Source organism: Crocodylus porosus, unplaced genomic scaffold (assembly GCF_001723895.1).
Source record: "Crocodylus porosus isolate Cpor-Errol unplaced genomic scaffold, CroPor_comp1, whole genome shotgun sequence".
Classification (NCBI taxonomy): Eukaryota; Metazoa; Chordata; order Crocodylia; family Crocodylidae; genus Crocodylus; species Crocodylus porosus.
In genome coordinates this window covers 10,316,093-10,328,602 of record NW_017728928.1, presented here as the reverse complement: position 1 = coordinate 10,328,602, position 12,510 = coordinate 10,316,093, and positions in this window count along the sequence as shown.

The window sequence follows — 12,510 nt, the reverse complement described above, 5'->3', positions numbered from 1 at the left end:
GTGTTGAATCCCATCCTATTCTCGTCCGCCCACCCCTGTAACCTGTCTAGGTCCAATTGCAGCCTATTTCTCCCTTCTAGCGTGCCCACATCCTCCCACATCTTAGTGTCGTCAGCAAATTTGAACAGGTGCTTTTTACCTCCACGTCCAACTCATTGATGAAGATGTTGAACAGTGCGGGCCCGAGGACCGAGCCCTGGGGGACCCCACTGGACAAAATGACTGCACGAAGTGCAGGTCTGGAGACACTCGGGACTCAGCTTGGAGCAGTTGCTCCATGAACCTGCACTGAGCACCCCATGGAGTATGGGGCAGCCTCGGACTTTGAGGTCAGCCCGATTCGGCTTAGCCTGGCATGGACATCTGAACCGCCAATGCTTTGCAACAGTCTCAATCCCAGGTTTGGTTTCGGCCCATGCATTCTTGCACCTGGAGGTATATTTGCATAGGACTCTAGGGCAGGGGCAGATCAACAGCACTGGGCAGTGTGATGCAGCAACAGCCCCAAATCCCTGCAGCGTTGCTCTGTGTCCACAGCAGTGTGCTAGATCTGCGTCCTTCCTGTAGGGTATCTTTTAGTCCTGAGTTGCAGGGGAGGCTCATCCGTGCAAGCCTAAGCACTGACGTGGGTCCCAAGCTGCCAGGGCATCCAGCGGGAAGTAAAAATCAAAGAGGATGTTGAGTTCCAAGTACTGGGCTGTGGTTTGCCCTTTAAAAAAGCAACACTGAATACACAGGTTTCCATGGAGAGCAGCCTCTTTAATCCCTTTGCAACCTCTGAGAGGGACCCTCTGAACCCCCCAGGAGATCGGTGTCACTGGAGCAGGGGACTAGGGTGTGGTCTGGCTCCCTGGGGGGGAAAAGCCAGCTAATGAGCAGGGGCTACAAGCAGAGTGATGGATGACACTTTTATCCAAAGAAACGACTGACTCCTCTTTCCATGAAGCTTTTTCACAGAACAGAGTGATTAAAAATAAGCCTCTCCTCCCCCCCTCCCCTTTCTTCCTTTCCTGTCTGTTTCCACTTATCCTATTTTAAAAGGGACAATTAATCTTGGGAGGGGGGGGTGCTTTCCTTTTCTGAGACGTGCTTTGTGCCAGTGCCTTGCAACCCAGCATGGGGAGAGTAATGTGGGACACTGGTTTTATGGTGCTGTTTGTTTGGAGTTTTGTGCTGGGCCATATCCGTCCATCTGGGGACCTGGGGAAGAGCTCTGGGCTGCCTGTCCAGCACGGGCTGATGCGAGAGCCTTGTCTGACGTTAACTGCGATAGGAGCGGGAGAGGAGAAGCCTGTTGTTTCTGCTTTGCCTAGAAGGTTGGACCTTTGTCCGTGGCAGTGGTTTGGCAGGGGACCCCCTTCTTCTGGGGCTCTGGAGGGCATGGAGCTGAGCAGATCTTTCCTTCCCCCTGTGGAAAGGAGTAATGTGAGGATTGAGTAACGTGGAGATTGGGCTCTTTCGCCTCTCCACCCCATCCCTGTAGCAGGCTGGTGTCTTTTGGCCAGGGTTTGTGACCACCAGGCTCTTGTGGTGTCTGCGCGGATCCTAGCCCCGCGTGCTCCGCTTTGGCGGGATGACTGGCAGCTGCTGTAAGTGTGTCTGGATTCCCATTAACCGCAAGTGAAACTTGCAGAATTATGGAAAGTAAACAGCTCGGGGCAGAAATTCCCCTCACTTTGGGGAACCCCCTGCTAGGAAAAGTTTCCAAGTTGCAAATGAAAAGTGCTTTGTGTGTCACTTTTTTCTTTCCCTTTCCAGTGCCTCCGAGAGGAGATTTAGCTGGTTCGGGAGAGTGACCGACCCTAGGGGTGTATCTGGCAAGGGATCTGAAACCATCCCTGCCAACCTATGGCAAAAGGAGCTCCATGACACATTTGGCTCTGGGCAGGTGGAGACTTTCCCCTTTCTGTGGAAACGGGGCAATGGCCAGCTGTCAGATCCCCGCTCTGTTGAGGAAGGGGAGAGCAGCCGACTGCTGGAGAGCTGAAGGGGTGCCTTGAAAAAGCTAGTTGTGTCCCAGCTTTTTATATGGCCTTGAAGTTGCTCCTATTAAAAGCTTTGGGGCTTCCTTCAAGGTAGGGAAGTGTCCGCCCTGTCTCGCAGCTCCAGAAATATATTACACAGAGGGGCCAAGTAACCTTTCTAGGGCTAGCCAGGAGGCCGTGGCAAAGTGAGAACGTCATCCCTTGCTGCAGCCATTGCCCTGTTACTCTCCTGAGGGGCTGCACCTCTAGCCTGAATCCTGAAATTAATGGTTTTGGTGTAAGATAGTGGGATGTGGCCCTGAGCTGTCACCGAAGAGGGACAGGAAGTTCCCAAGCAGTGTCTGACATGACTCTGCCTGCTCAGCTGCTGCCCTTCACCCCCCAGGTGGGTTTCCCAGTGGGATCCAGTGCTGCCTGGAGAACCAGCCTCCTAATCCTACTCCCAGCGGGGGAGGCTCGGCAATATGCAGGCACAGATGAGTGAGAACCCAGGTGCTGGGGTGCATCCCACGCCCCCTCCTGCTTTTCCCAGACTGACCTACCTGACCGGCCTCAGCACCGTGCTCCAGCAGAAGTGACTTCACCAGCCCTTGTTTTCCCTCTTTCCTCAGTCTCTCTCTTTCCTTCCTTCCCCATCTCCATCCCTCCCCCTCTCACTCTTCTGCCATGTGTTTTAATACAACCCAAGCCAGGCATTCATAAAATACAAACAGCTGGAGATCAGTCAAATCCGCACCGTCTGTGGCTGAATGTGAAGTGGGGGGGCTTGGCCAGTAGCAATCTCTGGTGGAGCAGAGGAATTCACCCCGGGGCGCCTACTGTGAGAGAGAGGCTGTTTTAAAAGGTGGTGTCGGTGCTACCCGCCCTTGTGATGCAGGGCGAGCTGCCCCCCACGCTCTGCTTCTTACCTGGCTGGCAGCAGGCTTTGGGCCACATGCAGGGCACGCAGTACAGGACCCAGCGTGGGAGGTGATGTCGGTGGTGCAGGATTCCTGTGCATCTGTGATCCTCCGACCCCAGATACTGCACGCTGTTCCCTGCCACGTGTCCTCTCCCCTTGTGAGGTACCCCCTCGTCGTGGCTCCCCTTCGCCCCTTGTGCTCCCACGGTTCCTCCCCAGTGCCAAGTTCCCCTGTATTCCTGCTTACCTGAAGATTTCTATATGAAAAAGAGTTGGAGCAAAAACCCAAAGCATCTTGGGACGAGGGGGACTGCCTCCCCCTAGTCACTGTAGTCACTTGCCCAGGTCCGTGGTGTGGCCGGTTCCCCTACAGGCGTCTGCAGCATCAGGCGAAGGTCTGATTGCCAGCCCCCTGCCTGACACTAATTACAGAGGCCCAGCCTGACATATCCATAATGTCTGACTCTTAAGGAGTGGGATCTAGACTGCGCCCTTTGTAATTAAGATGAAATGACGTGCATCAAACTCATTTCCAGAGATGTCGAGGGCAGGAAGTGCCTGGAGCTTTTGGCAGCTGGAATTGGTGTAAACCGCACCATGACACAGGCCAAGTGTTGCAAGCCCCTGGAGCCCTCCCTCCTTTGTGCATCGTGATCCGGTAGGGACCTGGTGCCCTGAGCTTGCATAGTCGCCCCTTGCCCTCCTCTGCCCTACAATCCTGTGGCGTCGGTGCTGTACTCCCTTGTGATGCAGGGTGCGGCCTGGTGTGCTGAGGTCTTGTGGCGCTCCTCTTCCAACCCCGTAGTCTGCTAGGAGGGCGGGTGTCTTGAGCTGCTCTACCTTCCTGTCCGGTGGCCACAATGAGATGCCTTGAGCTCATGTCAGCCTGTGGCAGGGTGTGTTGGCTGTGAGCGAGGCAGCCCACTTTTCCCATCTCAAGGGGCTGGGTGCTCTTCGGAGAAGTGTGCAAAAGTCACATGTATATTCGAATTCTGACTCTGGCAGTGCTCCTCTAATGATGGCTGTCGGGTCTGGGAATATCTGAGCACCTTTTATATTTAGACCCGCTAGACTGGGCTGTCAGTTCCACTGTTCATGGGGTACTACCGGTTGTCTGCTACAATCTCCATGCGTTGTTGTACATAGGCGCTGAGATCCTCGTGGGACAGCTGATCAGTGCAGACTTTTAGGAGACATGTCTACAGCACGCTGTAGACGGGGTAGCAGCAGGACACGTGCTCTAATTTTGGAGACCGGAGGGACTGGGTGGCTGTCTTTTGGACTTGGAGATGTGCAGGACTTGGCTGATCCGCTGCATGGTGTTGAATTTCAGTCCCTGTCAGTTCAATTTGGTCTGGATGCTGATAACTCGTTCCGACAGCTAGGAAAGACGTTGCTCTCCGTCGGACATGGGGAAATCCTAAAGCACAGATGAGGTAGTGCAGCGCAGGATTATTCCCTGAGTACCAGTGGAGTTGTTTCCAGTAGAGAGGGATTCTGCTGCCTTGGGGCCACTGCTCCACCATCGACTCTGCTCATTTGGCCCCAGTCTGCCCCATCACAGCTGGCCATTGTGCCCTGAGCTCAGTTCAGCAGTTCTTCCTGCTGCTAATGCCCTTTCTTGAGGGTGCTCAACTTACCCTTGGCTCCGTGACCTGTTTCTGGGTCATGCAGTGCATATGTCATGCTTTTAGCCTCTTCTTGTGGGTCAAGCCTTTCTCTGGACCTCTTCCAATCCTCTTGATTGTCTCAAAAAAAAAAAAAATCACCCCAGATGGAGCATGAACCTATAATCCCTGGCTTTGCAGGCCAGTGCCTTATCCACATTAGGTATTTCTAGTGTACGAATATTGTTAAAAATAACAGTAATGTCTAGGTGGGAAGTTATGTCTGAAGACACTGGAATCGAAATTTCTGTGTCCGGTTCTTTTAGCTAATGTCTATGCCTATGCTCAGCGCCGGTCTTAGACTCCTGGTGGTCCCGGGCAAACTTTTAGACTTGGGCCCCACTTCGCCAGAGATCATGATGATGATAATTTTTAAATGACCATTTTCGGGCCCCCTTTCTGCCAGCTGCCTGGTTCACCCATGCTTGTGTCCAGCCCTGCCTATGCTGCATCTATCGCAGCTCTGCCTGTCCAGGCAATCCCTGTGTTGAACGGGAAGCACGTGGTGGGAGCCCTGACCTGTAAGCATGTTTCCTGCTACAGGATTATTTACGTTCCCCATGCAGGGATTACCCCTATTCTTCCTTTTTATTTCCAGAGCACCCAGAGGCCCCACAACAGGGTCTAGGTCACATTGTGCAAGCGACTGCAAAGACTAATGTAGTCCATGCCCCAAGGCGCTGACTATTGCATTGGATGCTATGGGTAGGAGTCGCACACAAGCACCTGCTTCTATAGAAGTTTTAAAAAAAAAAAGATGAAGTGCTCCCTGTCCCCATCTGAGTCTCCAGCCATAGCCACGATTAAAGGGTCTTCAATAGGCCAGAAGTGGGCACCAGGGAGATATTTCAGGGCATTCCATATAAAAGAAGGGGTGTGTTTGATAAATGGGAGCCTAGAGACACGAGACCAGGAGGGAGAGATCCACAAAAGGGCCTTAGAAGGGAAGGGTAAGAAGCTGTCTGTAACGGGCGAAAGCCGAGGGAGGGATGCCAGCTCCTTTCCCGACAGGATCCCACTTTAGAAGCTTGATGTTGGAAGCAGAGAAATGTGGCATTTCCTCCCCGTCCTTGCAAACCTGGAGGGCAGAGCAGCCCCAGTCCTGCTCCGTAGAAGGGTCGCTGTCAGCCTCACCTTCTTGCTCCACTTGTGAATGGCCCTTGCCCTGCTAAGCTGAGCTCCTTGTCAACAGCAGGTGGGGGGAGGAAGTGCTCTGTAGTAGCTCCATTCAATCCCACCCAGCTGTTTAATTGTTGCTCTTGTTGTTAGTTCTCCTGCCAGAGGTTATTCCCATAACCCCCTGTTCCAGACTGCTCGTCCTGGCTAGCCCGTTCCCTCGCACGCCCCCTCCATCGCTGCAGAGTTAACATCTGGAGTTGATTGGCTTGCCGCTTCTAACCCAGAGCCCCTCGCAATGCATCCCTGCCTGCTGGGGAAGGGAGGCAGGGGAGAGCTCCCATGCACTCGGACACCCTCGACACGCACTAGAGCTAGCAGATATTAGGGGAAGCTGGGAATATACTCACTCCATGCGCTGGGCCAGCAAAACCAAATAGAGCCTTGTTGCTAGCCTATCCTAACCCCCTGGTCTTTGGTGGCACAATTGTTTGACCCCCTCCCCGCCCCCTGCTTTTTATTAAGGACATGCATGCCCCTGCTAGGAGGCATGCGTAGTCCCTTTGTTCGTCATCGTGCTTTTCCATAGAGCGCAGCGGTCCTGAAGCAGAAGGCACCTGCAAGTGCTAATTATGCCAATGTATTACAGTGTCAGGTCAGTGATGGGCTTGCGTGAGGGCTGGCTGGCAAAGGCCCAGCCTGGGCAGTGCCAAGTGGTGCTGGTGGGGTGGGGAGGCCATCGGCAGGACTGGGGGTGGTAACCACATCTGCTTCCTGGGGTGAGGAGCTCCCCACCTCCTAGCTAGTGACCAGCTTTTGTCCTCTCTGCTGTAGAGCTACTGTGGCCACCTGTGCCACACTGAGAGGGGGCTCTGTGACAAGTGAACTCTCTGGAATGCCACCGCTCTGTAGTTAGTCGTGGCCACTCGCTGATTTTTCCAGGGGAAATGAAGGTGTTTGGTTTGGCCTGTAAGGCCTTAGACTGACTGACCAACCTGTGTGACGAACCCTTTCCTGCATGACACTATTGTGTAGTGTCATAGTTGTTAGGGGCTGGGAGGGACCTGACAGGTCATCGGGTCCAGCCCCCCTGCACTTGGGCAGGAAAGACGGCTGGGGTCAGATGACCCCAGCAAGGTGGGCATCAAGATGCTTTTTGAAGATCGCCAGGGCGGGTGACTGTACCACCTCTGCGGGAAGCCTGTTCCAAACTCTCGGCACTGGACTTGTAAAGAAGTTTTTCCTTGTCGAGCCTGAAGCGATCTTCAGTCGGTTTGTGCCCATTATTTCTTGTCCCCCACCCCAGGTGAATAGATGCACCCCTGATGGGAGGATGACAGCCTTCGCCTTGCTCGAGATGCCTCAGTAGATGCATGCCAGTGTTTGACTTGCTCTGCGACCTACAGCATCGCATTGCTGGCTCACGTTCATGGCACCCAGGTCTCCGTTCAGCTGTGGTACGCCCCCGTGCTGATTTGGGTCTGAGTGGTTTAATTTGGTTTAGTTGATGCTGAAGCAAAGCGTGTTGGTCTTCTACCCATATCAAGCATCTTGTCCACTTGTCTACTTGCAGCAGACTGGATCCGCGCTCAGGACTGTACAGGTGATCACTCCCTGAGGCAGTAGGTGGTGGAGCCTTAGTGAGGATGGGGTAGAGAGTGTGCAGTTCTCTGCTCCAAACCCCTTGGGTTTTTGTTCCACACTTGATGGGACTTGGTTGAAAGATGACACCCCGTTGGCCCTCTGTTTATTCGCCTCCTTTCAGAGCCTCTTGGCTATTTTTTAGGACCCAATTCCAGCTTTCTGGGGTCTTGCCATGGCCTTGGCTTGAACCCCACACTTGTGGCACACATCCACTGCAGGCTGACGTGCTGGAATCGTCCTGCGCCATACTTGTCCCCATGTGGGTGCTGGGGACGGGGGCAGAGATGAGCAAAAAGGCAGAGGCTGCTTTCAGGAAATGGGGCTTTTGCAATTTGCAGACTTCCGCTGGACATTGGGGTGGCCAACCTGCTGCACAAGCGCCAGAAGCATCACGACCACCCCACGTGCGTGCAGCCCAGCAGAGCAGGGAGAGGACAGGCAGCACAGCAGCTGCTAGGGCAGGGAGCAGAAAGCAGAGCAGGAAATTGGGCAGGGAGCACAGGGCAGGAAGCAGAGCGCTGAGCCACAGATTGGGAAGGTGAAGAGGAGTGGCACTCTGTGGGCGTGGGGCTCATTTGTGGCGTGCCTCCCACCGCTGTACGTGATTCTTGTGCTGTTTGGTGAAGAGGGGCAGGTGGTAAGAGCTGACTAGCACCCTCTGGGTACAGCAGGAAACTCCTTCCCATGCATACCTGGAAAGATTTCCCTTCTCAGGGTGCTCTTCACGAGTTAACGCCGTGGCGGTGAGCTCCATGCAACCCCTACACTGCAGTATTTTGGTTGTATTCCCTGCCCCCCACCCGTGTGACTGGAGTTCTGCATTTCCCAAGCATTTATGTGCGAGAGGAGAGCTGAGGGTTATGTGAAAGGGGACTGACCCTGTTTGCATCTGTTACTGTGCCGTCTGTTGCTCAGCAAGGAGGATGACTTAATGGCTGAGCGAGACGGGGAGTAAGAGTCTTCTGGACACCACATTGGGATTCCTGATTCATGGTTTTGTTGCAGACTTCCCCCTTCTACATGGTGGTTTCTGTTTGCCTTCAAGACAAGTTGAGTTTCAGCTCTTGGACCCTGATCCTAATGTTTTGGTCTAGTTTTCTTCAGTGATACCAAAAAACTAGTGATGGTGCAGTTTATCAAGCAGCATTTCATATCTGGGCAAATTCAGGAAGTACTGGAAATTGGAGACTAGATTTGATATACTCCGCCTATGACTGTTTCAATACAGACCAGGATTTAGAGAGGTCTGTCCAGCGACCCTGGTCAATAAATCCCAAATGCGTTTAGTCAGCTTGGGGTGTCTCAACTTTCTGTCTTCAGAAGAGCGGAGCAAGAAGTCCAACTTCTGGATGCGTTATCCAAAATGACATGAGCTTTTTTGGCGTTAGTTCCCACCCCAGAAGAACTTGCAGAGTTGAGGAAAGGGGCCACAGGGAGGCTTAATTCAGGGCGCTGTCCTTCAAGAGGAAAAAAGGGCAGAAATTCCTTTTCAAAGATATCCACGTTTGACTGCAAAGCTCACCATCATTTTTACCTAATTTAGAAAATGACTTCGTATAGACAAGTGTTCAAAACTGCAGTGTAACAAGGAAGTACTAAATGCTTTACTGAAGAGCACCCGCCATCTGCAGATCTCACAGCACTTGGCGGCGTGGGTAAAAGGTACGTGATGATCTCTTCGTTGCTTCCAGAACCTGAGGCCTAGAGAGAGTAAAGCCACCAAAGTTCAAGCGTGGGAGGCTAAAGTTAGACATCCAAAATCCATATCAAAGCACTTAAATATGTGCCCCGATTTTTAATAGATTCCCCTTTGAGTCCCTGGAGTTGCACCCAGAATAAGTTTGGCTCCTTGAATCTGCAAAGGTGGACTAGGACTCACCTGGGAATTAGCTTCCTTGTAGTAACTTGGCCCTGTCACTTCCAGTCAGTCAGGCCCGTGTACAGAGGCACCAGGGGTTGGGAGCTAATGAGAGGAGAATTATCTGAACTCCTTTGAACTGCAGAAAAGGCTTTGTTCAGGTGGAGTCTTATTTTAGGCAGCTGTGTGCACTTCTCTCTGATATTGCTGGTGAGCACAGTAGCAGAATTTATCCAGATGTGGAAAGAAAAAAATGAGTCCAAGCATTTAAAGCAGCATTATAGGATGACAATGCTTGACATGCATTTAGCCAGGAAAATTGCAGGTGCCAGGAGAAGGACCCCAACCCCTTATCTCTTACTATGACTAGTCCAGGTGTCTGCCTGCCTGTCGCTTGTGCCTGTCCTGTGGACAGAGAGTGATGGAGCATCTAAACAGCAAGACGTTTGTCTGTCTCTGTCTCGGGTACTCCACAAGCTGTGGCGAGTGTTAATCTGCCGCTCTGTGCTCTCCACTTGGCTGGGATTGGAACTTGTCTGTGCTGTAAAGGAAAATCCCTTTAAAGGCGAACTCCATCTCTTTTGCTCTGCTGAGAGTAGCAAAAGGTCCCGAGGGGGGTCAGTCTTGTCTGGAATAAATGGTGCAATGCATTTGAAAGTAAAGCTTTGAATTAAGTAGGGCTAAGTCAGAATCCCAAATCCTGATACATTTGATCTTTGGAGAGAGGCTGTGACCAGGTGGCCCGGTGGATAGGGCCGGAAGTCAGCAGATCTGGGTTCAACCCCAACACTTCTGACCTTGGACAAGTCGCTTCACTTCTCTGAGCTCTGTTTTTCTTGATGTTGTTTGCATTCCTGTAACACCGAAGAGCCCCAGTCCTGGGCTCAGGGTCTCATACCAGGTAGTGTAAAAACACATCCTTAAAGACCTTGCTGTTGGAGACAACTAGTGAATACAGCTGGACAATGGAGAGAAGATGGACAATGAGGAGAAAAGGGGAATGCATTTCCTCATGCTTATGGCCTTGTGTGAAGTGCTTTGCCACCCACAACTGTAGCAGTAGCTGTCTGGATCTGAAACTAGACCCTTATTTCATGATTGGAGCCTGTCTGCGAAGCTCCAGGTCCTGCCTGGGATACAACAGAGATCTACCAGTTTTGCCTTGCCTATTTCTGCCTTCCGCTGTTTCCTCTTGGTGGCAGCTTTGATGCTGAGAATGTGACTTCCTTGACTGTTTTCCCCAGTGTGGGAGCCCAGTAAAGCTTAACAGTCCTGCAAGAAGTCCTTTGCTATCAAGCATTAATTTAAACATGTATTCTTAATGATTAATCAAGACCTGAAGTTTTATGATCGTTTGAAGCCAAAGAGAGCACCTCCTTCCTTCTCTCCCTCTCAGATCTCAGTTGCTGCTGCAAGTGAATTATTTAGGAGAGGCTAGTCATGAAGATGTTGGCCAAGGACTCGGGAAACCCAGGTTCAAGTGCCTGCTTCACCACTTCCCGCGGAATGACGTTCGTAAAGACTTCCTCCGTGACCCTATCCAATTTACTTTGTCTTTTTCTCCGTGCCCTGAAAATAGAGCTAATAGCACTTCCCAACTAAAGGGGTTGTGAGGTCAAGTGTATTGACAGCTGGGAGGTGCGCAGACTCTCCGGTAATTGGGTCCATGTAACTTTAGGTTCGCAAGAAAATAGTTGAGTATGTGGGGCCCAGAAATGCTAGCTGTAGTTACAAACTGAACTTTCCACTGTCTCATAGCCTTAAGACCAGCTCGGTGGCCTGAGCAAAGCTTACCCCGGCCCCCCCCAGACTGGCTGTTGTAATGGATGGCAAAAGCATGCTCTGGGCCAATGCTGTGAGGTGCTGAGCTCCTTCAGTTCCCAGTGAAGTCAGCAAGACTTGGTGGCTGGTAGGCAGCCCTTCACGTGCTCGGGTCTACGGGTTGCAGAGTCCTTTGGAGGCAGGAAAATGAGGACAGGGAGCAGCACGCTTAGTCAATATTTGTACACGGCACGAATGAGTGGTTGTGTACACAGCAATGTTATTTATAGAAAGACCAGCGCTTTGAGACGTGCCCGTCACTCCCTCCCTTGGCTGGTACCTGCGTCTGTTGTGGCTCTCGCTCCCTTCCAGTTTTGTCGGATCCCGGGGAGATCTGAGCTCCTTGCCCTAGGAGTTTTCAGCTTGCTGAGAGAAGCGAAGGATGCCAAGAGCAACTTCCAGCTGAGATAAGACGCAGCCAGGCTGCCTGGCTTGCTGTCCTTGATGCTGAAGAGGAAAGAAATCCCCCTCACATGCAGTCAGCTTTCATGGGAAATTTGCCTGGTTTTGCTCTCCTGTCTCTTACAGATGTCAGCTCCCCAGGACATCGTGTGATTCAGGCCGAAAGCAGAAAGGCTCAGCTGACAGGCCTCTCAATGAATGCCGTGCTTGCTCAGGCAGAGGCCGCGCGGCCCTGAGAATTGGTCGCCAGTGACCTCAGTGGGAGTCGAGGGCACTTAGCACCTCGCGGGATCTCCCCTTTAGTTTTGGCATTGCAACCTTCCCTACTGCCTGCTTGGTGGGAGAGCCGTTGCCTTTTCTTGCTTTGCTAAGTTATTCTTCCAGTCGTGATAGTGAGGTGTGTGTAATTGCTGGTGTGGTAATGTTGGGATTTGCCTTGACCCCAGCAATCCTCCCGGCCCCATGACCGCAACAAGGACCTTGCTCGAGGGGGTGAAAGCTGCTTTGTAGCTCCCACATAAGGACTTCCCACGGGTGGCGTGGAGTTGCTCTGAGGGCCTGGCTGTACTGGGACGCACTCAGTGTGACGTGCTGCTATGGGATATGAAAGGCAGGATCAGGGAAAAATCAATTAGTATATAGCAAAGTACCTTTGATCCCGACAGTGGCCTTTAATCCGGATCAGGCTTCCTTATTTACAGTTGGAGAGAATGAAGGCAGAAGAAAAGCAGCCTGGCAAGATGTATAAAGCTGATCTCCTTCCCCTCAGCGGCTATGTTCGTACTAATGTATTTGCTGGCAGTGCTTAAAGTCCCTTGAGCAAGAACAATGCCGTTCAAACCGCTCTTCGTGGCCAAAAGCAAGCGCGTCACAACAGGCATCGGGCAGGGACCTCCTGGGGATGGCTGGGGAGCGCCTAGCTTGTTCAGCAAATTAAGGGGAGTTTTGAGGGGACAAGATCAGGTAAAGGGAAAGCTGCTGACCTGCAGCCTGCTGCTAGGTTGAGGAGAGGGGGAACTGAAAAGGGGAGTGCTTTTTCCCATGCTTCTGGGCTTCGCCCCAAGGAGCCAGAAAGGATTTCTGCCCCGCTTCCCCTTACCCTCTTCCTGCTGTTAC